Raw genomic sequence first — 13,377 nt, forward strand, 5'->3', positions numbered from 1 at the left:
GGCTACAATACCAGATATGAGCTCATCCCAGGAAGAGTGCCCTTCTGAGTCCAGGGGCGCTGGGCTGAGAGCAGGCCCTAGCCACCGGGCAGGCTCACCAGTCACTGCTGACCTCGGAATGGGACTGGCCCAACCAGGCAGAGGTAGCTTTTTGGGCTGCTGAGGGCTTGTATTCCCTCTCCTGGGTCCTGGTCTAGGCAACCCATCCCTCTTGCCTAGCTCTGTCCCTTCTAGCTCACGGCCCCCCATGCCTGTGCTAAGCGCCACCCTCTCTCTCACCCCAGCCCTGCCTCATCCGAAGAAGGGCACATGGCTTCCTTGCTGCCCACACTAACCGGTGCCATCCCCAACCCCTGAGCATTTGAGGATGGTGGAACCAACACTGGAGTGGTAATGAGGAGAAGCTCCAGTCCGCGTACTTTCGTGGCCCCTGCCTGGCCCAGGGAAGTATTTAAGTTGAATAGTCCTGCCTGCGTTCGGTTGTCAGTGACACTCGCAGGCACTCCAAGCCCCCAGGGCCACTGAGCCAGAGGTCTTTCTGCACTAACCCTGGAGCACCTCTGTGCCATCATGCGCCAGGGGGCGGCCCTCCAGCCACGGGTGGCTAAGAGTAGGATTTGCAAGAGGAAGGGGGTGGGGAAAGCAACACCGTGTGAAGGGTGCCCAGCAACTGGTAAAAGACGATTTGAATCCAGGTCTTTCTGATCTCCAGATGTGTGTCCTTAGCCTCCAGCCCTACTTGGAGCCAAGCACGGGGCTCGTTTTATTTCTTACACTCAGTAGATAGCATCACCTCTGTGATCACCACAGAGATTCAACACCTGCCACCCAAAAGAAAAAGTCACTTTCCCCCAGATCCTGCCCTCCCAAACTCCTTTCTGCCAGCATCAGAGGGGCTAGCTACCTCCTGGGGGCTCGTCACACCACTGGGTCCAAACTCTGGTCCAGGCCAGGAGCTGATCAGGTCTGTCTGCCTGGTGTCAGACCCACCTCGACATGAACCCTGACCTGCCTCTTCATTCACAAACATGTTACTGACCTTCCTCTGGGCCTCAGTTTCCCCATTTGTACTGGGGATAATGAGGATACCAACTCAGAGGGCTGTCAAAAGGATCCAATGATACAAGCCCAGTGCCCAGTAAGGGCTGAGACGTGGAAGCCATTCTTATCCTTGAACTGAACAAATGCCCATGCCAGGTGGAGATGGAGAAGCGAGGGGAAGGAAACACACACTCCTCGGGCTCTAGGAAGGAGGTGCCCAAAGGGAAATCCAACTCTGGTGTTCATCAGCATCACCTGAATAGCTAGTTAAATGCAGAGTCCTGGGTGCTTCTGCCCAAGGAGTCTGGGATGGCCCCAGAGTCTGCTGTTTGAGCTGCCTCTCCCTCAGGAGGATTCCAAGCTTGCTGACCTTGAGGGAACTCTCTGGAAAACCCTGGCCTGGGCTTTCTGGGCCCTAGCAGAGTGTGCTCCCTTGGTACCGCCCACAAGGAAAGGGCTTTCAAAGCTCCACACTTGCAGGTGTTTGCTCCTCCTTGAGCTACAAAGCCCGCATGCCCCATCCCTTCCACTCAGGGGCAGGGGAAGGAGGTGACATCAAAGACTGAAAGGCCAAGCTTGAAAAGGTGAAGGGGAGATTAATGAAACAGTTAAACCCACTTCTCTACGGGAGGCCCTCTCAGCACTGTCATTGTCAATCTCTAGGAGGGCAATTCAGGATACCAAGTGTCCCACAATTATTCGACCAGGGAGCACTTTCCTTTCCATTTGTGGATGACTAGGTTAAGCAGAGATCTGCAGGGTGCTCTCTAGAGAGAAATAAGTCACAAATATTAAACAGTATGAGATCCCTTTCTTTCCAATACAGGGAATACGAAACAAGGAAGTCCCTCAACAAATTTGTCCTTGGCAATGAAACTGCCAAGAAAAGCACCAATGGCTGCATCTAACTTCAAAGCCAACAGCTGTTTTTGGAGAATGTTTGAATCAATTACTTCAGATCAGGGCCAGCAAACTTCTGTAAAGGGCCACAGCCCAAACTTTTGCCTTTGTGGGCAGACAGCCTAGCCTCTGTTGTAACTACTCAACTCTGCCACTGCAGTGGGAAAGCAGCCATAGATAATATGTAAACAGACGAACATGGTTATGTGCTAATAAAATTTTATTTATAGACAATGAGATATGAATTTCACATAGTATCACATGTCCTGATATTTTATTTGGGCCACAAAATTTTCTCTTTTAATTCCTTCCTCAATCATTTAAAAGTATAAAAAAAATTATTCTTAATTCACAGGCCACACAAAACCAGGTGGCAGCCACAGTTTGCTGACCTCTGGTTTGGATTCCAGATTCTATAACTGAATGGTTTATGTCTTGCACAAGGCCCTCCCAAGGAAATGGAAAGAAAACTCCCTTTCCTCATCTGCAGAATGGCTCTCTTGAGGAACTTGCAGTGGAATAGGGAAAATAAATACAAGGATATAGGTTTCCTTCATCTTCTATATCCAGTTAGTTTTCAGGACTTCTCAATGATTCCTTCAAAATAGATCCTAAGGCTGGACACTTCTCTCCACCTTCATCAATACCCTGCTACTCTGACCAGTCTCCATCTCTTACCTGGACCCCTCCAACATCCTCCTTACTGGCTCCACGCTCCACTCTGGCCTCTATAGTCCTTAAGATCCTTTGAGGGCACCTGGGTGGCTCAGTCGGTTTAGCATCTGCCTTTGGTTTGGGTCATGAACCCAGGGTCCTGGGATCAGGTCCTGCACTGGGCTCCCTGCTCAGCAGGGATTCTGCTTCTCCCTCTACCCCTGCCCTCTGCTTGCACTTTGCTCTCTTGCTCTCTCTCAAATACCTTTTTTAAAAAAAAATAAGATCCTTTGAAAGCACAAATCCTATCTTGTCGCCCATCTATTCAGAAGGCTCCACAGCTCTTATCACAGAGACGAAATAAAATCCAGAGCCCTTCCCAAGCGTTATGGGGCCTTGAGGTCCTTCCTATCTCACCTTGAATGTTCTAGTCAAACTGGCTCTTGCTCCTAGAATGCTCCAGGCCTCCTCTGCCTCAGGACCTTTGTACCAGACTCTTCCACCTGACTGACATGCTCTCCTCACCTCTACCCCCATTCTCTGCTGCTGGCTGCTTATCATTCAGATCTCAGCTTATATGTCACCTTCTTGGGTCTCAGGTGTACTCTCCTCCCCCAACCCCAAGTACTCTGAAGCACACACTCCTATTTTGTTTTCTTCCGGGCCCTGTATTTCCTTGTTTGTTTATTTTCATATTCATAGTTCCCCTTTCCTCCATGACCAGAAATACAAGCTCCTCAATAGCAGAGACCCTGCCTGCCTTGCCCATTACTGTACCTCCAGCTCCTAGAACACTGATGGGCACACAGTTGGAGCTCAACTTTTACTGTCAAATACGTGTCCCCATGCCAGGAGCACCCTGCTAGTAAGTGTCAAAGGCCAGTTTGAGTTTACCAATTGATGAGCCCTTGTGAACCAGTTCCTGCCTCCTGCCTCTGCCGGCAGCAGGCTTCAGCAGCAGGGGTGGCTGGTGCCCAATGGCCCAGAATGGGGCACCCAGCCCAAGAAGAGCACTGTCTGGTGGCTATCTGCAGACCACGTCCCTGGGGAAGTCTGTCTGGCCCATCCCTGAGCTATTGAGACGTACATGGAGAGGGAAAGGCAAGGACTTCAGCTCCATTCCCACGACACCCACACCCCTGGCTCACCCAGCTGCCTCTTGGAAGCCTTGGGGCTGAGTCTGGGCCCAGGCCCAGGAGAATTTTTCTTTTTGGCTACTCTCCTAAAGCGGCAGAAAGGCTATTCAGGATCAGGGGGAATGACATTTTCTCACTAGAAACTGGAGTCCTGGTATCCAGCTTCCTGGGATCTCTGTCATCTCTGTCATCAGCCCACACAGCTGAGCAAGTGAGTCAACCTTTTAAGCCACTAGGCTCTCACCCAATTCAAAATGATAAAAATAAATGTGAGCGGTGTAATTCAGAGAGCTGAGCAAGAAGGGCCAATCCTGAGAACAACAGTGGCAGCTAAGAGCATCTGAGCAATTACTAGGTATCTGATGCTCAACGTGTATTCTCTTACGGGATCCATAACAGTGATATGAGCTCAAAATGATTACCAATGATCACTGCCCCTAGCTTAGACAGGGGGAAACTGAGGTCCAGAGAAGTAAAGTAATGCATCCACAGGCACACAGCTAGAAAGCAGTTGATTGTTTCCAAAAGCAAACCAAACCAGTGCTCTCTACCCTCGTGGAAAGACCCCTTTGGGCTTGGGCCCTTCAAATACAAAAGTTACGGCAGGGGAGAGGCAGTTAACAAGACTAGGTGATCGGTAGTATCACCTTCTGCTCAAAGTCTGCCTTTCCAACAGGTGATGATGACCTTTCAGGCAGACCTGGCATTTCCATATTGGTACTGAAAATTAATCTCCACCCTTCCTAAGCTTCCAAGGGGTCCTGTCTCCTCTCAAAGAGGACCTGGTCTAGAAAAAGTCTCTGGAGAAGTGAGACACTCCCCCACGCAACCTGATCTCAAATTCTTGAGGGAAAGCTTTAGGAGAGCCTGAAATAATTCTTCTCCTTGAAGTTTAATGATTTTAAAAGAAAAAGGCTGAAATTTGCACACCACCACTCTGCTCTGCTGATGCCAAGCTCCAAAGCAAGACAGAGAATAAGCAAAGTGGACTTGGCCCAGCTGGCTGTTTGAAAAAAATAAACTCTTCCTCAAGCTGGCAGATCCTGTTGCCCGGCAAAGCAGTCGCTCAGATTCTCCTGTAACAAACATGGAACACTTCCCTTTCCCTCTGATCTTGATGTCCTGCGCCTGCCCACATGGCTCTGGAGGCCGGTACCTCCTCAGTGACATGTGACCCGGTTGACACCAACTCGACTGACACAAAAACATGTGTCTGGCCAAGAGAAGCAGTTTAAGAAATCTAAGAAACTTCCTCGGCGCCATTTGCTAACCATCCCCAGAAGGGGAGACCTTGATAGGTAGAATGGTTAGAAATCAATCCAGCTCCAGAAAACAAATCCTCTGCTCAGGGACACCAGACCTAAGAGCACAGCCCACAGCATTCAAGTTTCTGTGCTGTCTCAGTCACCCGAGATCACTCCTCCCTGCCATGGGCTCCGATTTCTGCAGACTAAATCCTCTCGGCGAAAGCCATATTCCTAGCCCATAGCTTCTCCACGAAACTTTGTTCCCTTTTGCCTTCTCTCAGAGAGAAGGCAGATTTATGAGCGGACAGCGGTGTTTGAAATTAAGATTAGCTAACAGTTCTATCAAACCACATTCAAAAACAGCACATGGGGTAAAAGTTCAAAGATGAGCCCTAAAGAAATTTCTGAAAGGAGTCAGGAGTCCCTGAAATGCAGAAAAGGGACGACAGCAACGATTCTCCCCACTTCACAGGATGGAAAACTGAGGCCTGAGATGTGGCACACACTGTGTACTGGGAATGACTGGGCAAGGGGAGGGGGGATTCTAAAGCGACGCGGCCCAGGTGGCCTCCCATCCCTTGGGCACGCTGTAAGGCCCAGGCGGCAGCTGCCCCACCCGGTTCCCCCCAAGCCCCCAGAACCCGTCGGCCCCGCCCACACCTACGACCTGGTCCCGCCCACTCACCTCGGCCCCGCCTCGCCCCTCCCTCGCTCCCATTGGCCCAGCCTCCCCAGGCCCGCCTCTTCGCACCTCCCAACATATAAAAGCCCCCCGCCCCGTCCCGCCGACCTCCACTTGCCGCCGGCCTGCTAGCGCCCGCCCCTTGCGGGGGCTGGGCCCCGGACCCCAGGGGCGGGTGGTGTCGCCCCAGCCGGGCCCCGGCCCCCTCCCCCACGGCCCCGACAGTCGCCGCCGCCATTTTGACCGACCGCCCCTTCCCCCCGGACTATGATTACAGCGACACCCGCCGCCTGGGCCCCGCCGCCGTCCCTGGCCCGGCCCGCCACCCTGGGGCCGCCCCGGTTACCTCGGCTTCTTCCTACTTCTGTCCGCAGAAGGGCTTTCCAAAGGTCTCGGAGGCGATGTTGGGAGGGGGACGGAACGTGCCGGGGTCCCTGGGCCGGGTGGGGGGGGTGGGGGTGGGGGTCGGCCGGGCGGTTGTTGTTGTTGACTCGCGTTGCCGGGTTGCTTGGTCGCCACGACTACCGTGGCTATGGCGCCTCCGTTTCCCTCACCGGGGCAACTGTTGCTACCCACCCTACACACGTCACTGGCGGGGGCGGAGTCCCGGGTGATTGGCGGCGCCGAGAGAAGTGATTGGACGGGGCTAGGTCCTGCTCCTAAACTATTGGTCCCAAGTCACGCTTTTCAACACACTCTCGACTTCTCAGAGCTCTGATTCATCGGTGTGCATGTCCATCAAAGGAAACTGAGCCCTCAAAGGCAGGAGAACCCGTCACTCCTGCAAGGAAGCCGCGGCCTAAGAATAAAGGGGTGGGGTCTGTAAGGTAGGGATTGGTTTGCGGCTGTAAAACCTGCCTTATGTTTCCCCTAAGGGGACGTCAGTCTATTCCAAAGGTTTGCCGCGCTCCCTGGCTGGGAACCGTGCGCATACGCGCTACGCAAGGCCAACTGGGAATGGTAGTCCGTTCTGCGTACTTTAAACGCCTTACCAACTGTAAAAGGCGAGAAAGGAAAGCGCTCTTCCTTCAGACTGCTCGCTTCCCCGGCGGGTCAGTTCCTGGCATCGCGCGCTTACGTCGCGGGAGGAATATGGTGACGTGTCCTGTTCTTCTGTGACGTCAGCTGCGGGGGCCGGGCTAGGGGTTCGATGACGTCACGGGGCGCTCTTACCCTACCCTCATTGCCCTCTGGCGGTGGGATGGTCGTGGGGAACCAAGGTGGGGTTCGGTCCCAGATCCCGTCCCCTGAGCAAACTTGCCCCGCCGCCCCACCCGCGGCCACCTCTGTCTAGACCCGGCCTCCGCGCCTGCTCGCGCTTCCCCGCCCTCTCCAGCCGGGAAAGGTCACAGCTGCCGGGACAGCCGCGGCTATCTCGGCCCCGCAGGCGGTGCGGAGGACCCTGGGAAAGGTCTCCCGCAGGCGGTGGATTTAATTAGAGGCTTCCATCGAGGGCGATAAGCAAAGGTCGGCACCCAGCCCCTCCGGGGGGACCTCCGGTTGCCCTTCAGGGCTCCACACCCCATTGCGCTCCCCAACACCGTACTCCTCGCCTCCGTTTCCGCCGGCGAGAAGAGACAGAAGCGGGTTAAGATTAGGGTGAGCGCGCCTCGGGCGCCAAAACTCAAGATAAATGACATTCTAATCCACTATTTTTTCCCAGTATTTTTTAAGTATCAAAATTAACGGGAAAAAAATCCATGAAGAGCAAAATACCGAAATTTCAAATAAAGGTAAGATCCGCCAGGACTGACATTAAGGTAAGGTGAGTCATGCAAGTGCAGGATCGGATCTTGTCTTTTACTTTTTTAAAAACAAAAACGTATTTTAATCATTGAATTTTTTGGCTTTAATTTTGATTTTCCAAAATATTATCTTGATAAGTGAGGGTTTTGGTACCCCGCTCTTCAAATTTTGCGCCCTCGTCTCCACCAGAAGCGGTGGGGAAAATAAAAGCCAAGACTCAGAGCCCATGGATCTAATTCGACTTCGGCTGTGTGACAACGAGACAAAGTGTCTCTATCTCCGAGCTTGTTTCGTGGTTCAACCAATTTCACATTTCCTGTGTGCAAGGCCCGGGCTGTAAAAGTAAAGAAAGCAGACAGATCCTTAGACCTTGCATTCTACCAGGGGAGACACAATCATTAGTGAAATTAATACATGAGATACGTTTCTGCCGGCTGTAAGAGCACCATAAGAGGATGTGGGGAGGAGTGAGAGTCCGTGCTGTAGCCTGTGTCCCCAGAGGAGGGGTCAAGCAAACTGAGCGTGGGTAGTGAGAAGCAAGCCCCATAAAACCCAGCTGGAGGGAACTGCAGAGGCAAAAGCCAGGCAGGAAAGGAACAAACATCTGGCTGGGGGAGAATGAGCAAAGAGAAAAGTGGTCAGAGGTGAAGTCAGAGAAATACAGGTAGCCAGATGACTTCTCGGATATCCTCCCAACAACTCAGCAAAGTGGAATATTCCCCCCACCCCCAACTAGCTGGGTAAACAAGCAGCATCTCAGAGGGGGAAGGTGCTCCCTTGGGATCACAGGACTGGAGGCAGCAGAGCCCAGACAGCCTGTCTCCTTTTCTGGGACTTTCCAATGTGCTTTCATGCCCCTGGATATGAACCTCAAAGGAAGAAGCGATGCAGCAGCAGTCCCAACCTGCCTGGAAACACTGGCTGAGCCCCAGCCCTGACAAGTTCCCCCAAGAATTCATGAAACTTCCAGGCATAAGGTGTCCAGGATAAAAACGAGCTGGCAGAGCGAGTCACTCAGCCCTGCAGCTGCTGTGCGACAGGTGGAGGTCGCAGGGCCAGTCCTATGGGGAATGGGGACTAGAAGCTCTATTTCCATCTCCCCCCCCATTTCCCCACCTTTCTGGCATCCCTAAGCCCCAAGGTGGGCACAGCCAAGCCTGAAAATTATTTCTTCAATCACAAATATTCATAAGCCTTTGTGGCAGGGAAGACAGTGTGGGCTAGAAATGTTCTAATTTTTTTTTTTAATCTGATAGTACTTGCATGGGTATATAAAGATGCCCTGAGCGCTCCATTCAAAGACCATGTACTTGGGGCACCTGGGTGGCTCAGTGAGTTAAGCATCCGACTTTTGATTTCAGCTCAGGTCATGATCTCAGAGTCGTGAAATCAGGCTCTGTGTAGGACTCTGCACTCAGTGTGGAGTGTGCCTGTCCCTCTCCCTCTGTTCCTCCCCTTGCTCGCACTCTCTTTCTCAAGTAAATAAAAATAAAATCATTAAAAAAATCTGTGCACTTTATGTACATTATGCTCCAATTTGAAAGTTAAAAACACGTACTACACACATTATACTATTGGAAGTGGCTGTTTGACCAACGCCCCTCAGACACACTGGTACTTAAAAGTAAGGGATTAAGGATGGTCTTGCCTCCCCGGTGTTAGCTGTAGTGGTCACTAACAGCCCAAGAAGAATGCCAGCTTAAAAATTTAGGAGGAATGGGAGAATTAGAAAAATCCCCATTTTCTGAAGCACCTGGGTGACTCAGTTGGTTAAGCGTCTGCCTTTGGCTGGAGTCGTGATCCCAGGGTCCTGGGAGTGAGCCCCACATCGGGCTCCCTGCTTGGTGGGGAGTCTGCTTCTCTCTCTCCAGCTCTCCCGTGCTTGTGTTCCCCCTCTCGCTATTTTTGTCATAAAAATATATATATTTTTAAGATTTTATTTATTTATTCAACATACAGAAATCACAAGTAGAGAGAGAGAGAGGAAGGGAAGCAGCCCCCCACCCCACGCCAAGCAGAGAGCCCAATGCAGGGCTCAATCTCAGGACCTTGGGATCATGACCTGAGCCAAAGGCAGAAGCTTTAACCCACTAAGCCACCCAGGTGCCCCAATAAATAAATAAAAAATTTTAAAAAAGAAAAATCTCCATTTTGCAAAAGTTGAGGAAATAATTGATTTTGGCAGTGATCATCAGTGGGCATTATAAAGGGTCAGGTGAAGGGATGATAGGAAACAAAACACGCACCGGGTACCGGGTGGCTTGCTGGATGTAGAAGAGTGGACTTCATCACGGAAGCCAGACTGTCACCAGCGTTAGTTGCAATGAAGCTCTGCACCACAGGAAAGGGACCTGTGGCCTCAGAAGTAAGTTCACAATTTCCCCTATGACACATCTTGCCAAAATGTTAAACCTGACTCTGATTAAGTCTTTCAACCTAACATCCAGTTTGCACAAAATGGAAAGAATAGAGACAAATGTCCACATCAGGGGTCCCTGGGTGGCTCAGTCTATAGGGCATCTGACTCTTGGTTTTGGTTCTGGTCATGATCTGGGGGTCATGGGATCTAGCCCCTTGTCTGGCTCTGAGCTCAGCAAGGAGTTTGAGATTATTCATCCCTTTCCCTCTGCCCCTCCCTGCTCCTCTAAAATAAATAAAATCTTAAGACAAAACCAACAACAAAAAAAAACAAAAAGCAAAAGAAAACACCAGGAAGCAACAGATAAATCCAGAGCAGGGGGGGGGGGGGTCTCTTCAATAAGTCAGTCCCGGAAAAAAGGAGTGGGGATTTTCCAGAGCTAAACTGCTCTTTGTGGCGAGGGACTGTCCTCTGCATCATAGGATTCTGGGCAGTATCCTGGCCACCATGAGATGCCAGGAGCACCCTCCCTCTCTTGCCAAATTGCTCTGGCTAACATTTCCAGTACTGTGTTGAATAAAAGTAGTGGCAACAGGTACCCTTCTCTTGTTCCTATGTTAGAAGACAAGCTTCCAGTGTTTCACCAGTGAGTATGATGTCTGCTGTGGGCTTGTCAAAGATGGCCTTTATCATGTTGAGCTATTTTCCCTCTATGCCCAGTCTGTTGAGAGTTTTCATCATGAAAATATATTGAATTTTGTCAAATGCTTTTCTGCATCTATAGAGATGATCATATGACTTTTATCATTTTGTTAATGTGGTGTATCACATGATTTGCAGATACTGAGCCATTCTAGCTTCCCTGGAATAAATCCCTCTTATTCATGGTGTGTGATCCTTTAAATGTATTGTTGAGTTTGGTTCACTAATATTTTGGTGAGGATCTTTGCACCTGTATTCATCAGGGATATTGACCTATGATTTTCCATGTGGTTATTAAAACTAAAAGTAACTAAAGTAAAAACGCAATGAACAATTTAGTTCCTTATTCCTCCCGAACTCATTTCAAGCACCCAATAACCACATGTACCCTGTGGCTACCATGTTGGAAAGCACAGATATAGAACACTCCCATGATTGTAGAAAGTTCTATTGACCTGGGATGCTCTAAATCAATCCCGAAAAGATGTTTCAGAGACCCAGGAAAACTTGAATATGTGTGTGGTGTAAGACGATAGTGAATAATGATTGTACATTTGTCTTTGTGTAAATGTCCTTATCTTCCAGAAGGGCATGCTATGGTATTTAGAGATGAAAAATGCTGTCATAAGGTTGAAATGAAATAGTGTGTTTAAAACACCTAGCACAAAACCAGGCACCCATCAAATCCTTAAAAAATGTTAGTGTTAATTAATATAAAAGTTTGGAGAAAGGGCATATTGGGAAAAATATTTACAATGCATCTTACAACCAGACAGTAAATCTCCTTCATATATAACCCCTCGAAATCAAGAAGAAAAAGATCAACAACCCAAAAAATAATGGATAAAGAAGGTGGCCAGAGAGGAAAGAGAACATTATAATAGTTCTGGAACATATGGAATATGTTTCACGCCACTTGTGGAAGAGAAATGTAAATATTCTCTGTTCTGACATACCATTTTCCATCTTTTATACTGGCAAAAATCCAAAGGTTGATACATTCTGTCAAGGAGGCTATAGAGAAACAAAAGTCTCATTAGTTGCCAGAGGGAGTGTGAATTAATCTATCCCCCAAAGGGAAAATTTGAAATGTCTATAAGAAATACAAATGCACAGGGGCGACTGAATGGCTCAGTCAGTAAAGCCTTGGACTCTTGATTTCAGCTCAGGTCATGCTCTCAGGGTCATGAGGTCGAGCCCCACTTTGGGCTCCAAGGTCAGCAAGGGGTCTGGTTGAGATTCTCTCTCTGCCTCTACCCCTCCCCTTGCTCTCACTCTCTCAAATAAATAAATAAATCTTTAAAAAAAAAAAAAAAAAAAAAAAGCACAGTGCTCCTGAGTGGCTCAGTTGGTTAAGCATCTGCCTTTGGCTCAGGCTGTGGTCCTGGGGTTCCAGATCAAGCTCCGTGTCTGGCTCCATGCTCAATGGGGAGTCTGCTTCTCCCTCTGACCCCCCCACTCCCACATTTTCTCTCTTTGTCTCCCTCAAATAGATAGATAAAATTTTTTTAATAAGTAAAAATAAAAAATAAATGAGATTTTTTAAAAGCACAAATACATATATTCTTCAAGCCCGAAATCTCACACTGGGGAATTTTTCCACTGATACACTCGCATATGTGTGCACTGATGTGTCTACAAAGTTTTTCACTGCAGTGTTAGCTTAAAAACAAATGGATGGGAAAATGTCCATCTCTGGGAGTGAAATTAACGAGGGGGCATCCACACAGCAGAATACTATGTAGCTGTAGAAAAATAACAAAGTGTACAGAGAGAGTTTTATTTATTTATTTTTTTAGAAGTCGGGGAGGAGCAGAGGGAGAGGAAGAGAGAGAATCTTAAGTAGGACCAGCGTGGACCCGGATACAGGGTACAACCAGGTACAACCCTAAGCTCAGGTACTGAGCCAAAAGGTACTGAGTACCGACTTAGGTACAACCCTAAGCTCATGACCTGAGCCAAAATCAAGGGTTGGATGCTGAACTGACTGAGCCATCCAGGTGCCCCTGAAGAGAATTTTGATAAGAGGAGATCTCCTGCATTTATTAAGTGGCCAGGGGGTGGGGGAAGCAAGGTGTAGCAGAGTGTGTGAAGCAAGCTACCTTGGATTGAAATTGCACGTGGATGAACTCGAAAACATTGTCCTAACTGCAAGAAGACAGACTCTAAAGGACAAATACCGTATGAGTCTACTTACACAAGGGAAATAGAATAGGCAAACCCAGAGACAAAGGGTAGATGGCGGGCATCAGGGGCTGAGCGGAAGTGTGGGGGAAATGGGGAGTTAGTATTTAGTGGGGACAGAGTTTCAGTTTGGGAAGACGAAGAGCTCTGAAGATGGATGGTGGTGATGGCTGCACACTATACATGTGATGTATTTAATGCTACTGAATGAGACACTTAAAATGGGTTAAAGTGATATATTTTATGTTATGCATATTTTACAACAATAAACAATTTTAAATGCTCCCTTTTATGTAAAGACAGGTGTGTGTGTAGGGGGCGGATAAGAACTTATATTCATATTTGTTTGTACAGGTGCATAGAAATTCTGAAAAGATACTCAGGGGGTGCCTGGGTAGCCCAGTTGGTTAAGCAGCTGACTCTTGAATTCAGCCCAGATAATGATCTCGGGGTTTGGGGACTGAGCCCCACATCTGGCTTCGAGCTCAACAAGGAGTCTGCTTGAGAATTCTCTCTCTCCTTTTCCTTCTGCCTCTCCCTCCACATGAGCATTCTGTCTCTGTCTCTCTAAAATAAATAAATCAGGGACCCCTGCGTGGCTCAGTGGTATAAGCCTCTGCCTTAGGCTCAGGTCATGATCTCGGGGTCCTGGGATCAAGTCCCGCATCAGGCCCCTGCTCAGTGGGGAGCCTACTTCCCCCTCTTTCTCTGCCTGCCTCTCTGCCT

General features: G+C 49.2%; 1 protein-coding gene across 2 annotated transcripts in view; it reads right to left on the reverse strand.

Moving 5' to 3' along the window:
• Positions 1-6,238, reverse strand: part of RFX1 (regulatory factor X1) — a 30,367-nt gene extending 24,129 nt beyond the window's left edge. The window contains exon 1 of one of the 2 annotated variants that reach the window (XM_059160198.1): positions 6,007-6,238. The gene's annotated coding sequence lies outside the window, so the exon portion shown is untranslated. The remainder of the gene's footprint in view (positions 1-6,006) is intronic. The other variant, XM_059160199.1, reaches the window with a different exon arrangement.
• Between the last annotated feature and the right edge of the window lie 7,139 nt (positions 6,239-13,377).

Source organism: Mustela lutreola, chromosome 2 (assembly GCF_030435805.1).
Source record: "Mustela lutreola isolate mMusLut2 chromosome 2, mMusLut2.pri, whole genome shotgun sequence".
Classification (NCBI taxonomy): domain Eukaryota; kingdom Metazoa; phylum Chordata; class Mammalia; order Carnivora; family Mustelidae; genus Mustela; species Mustela lutreola.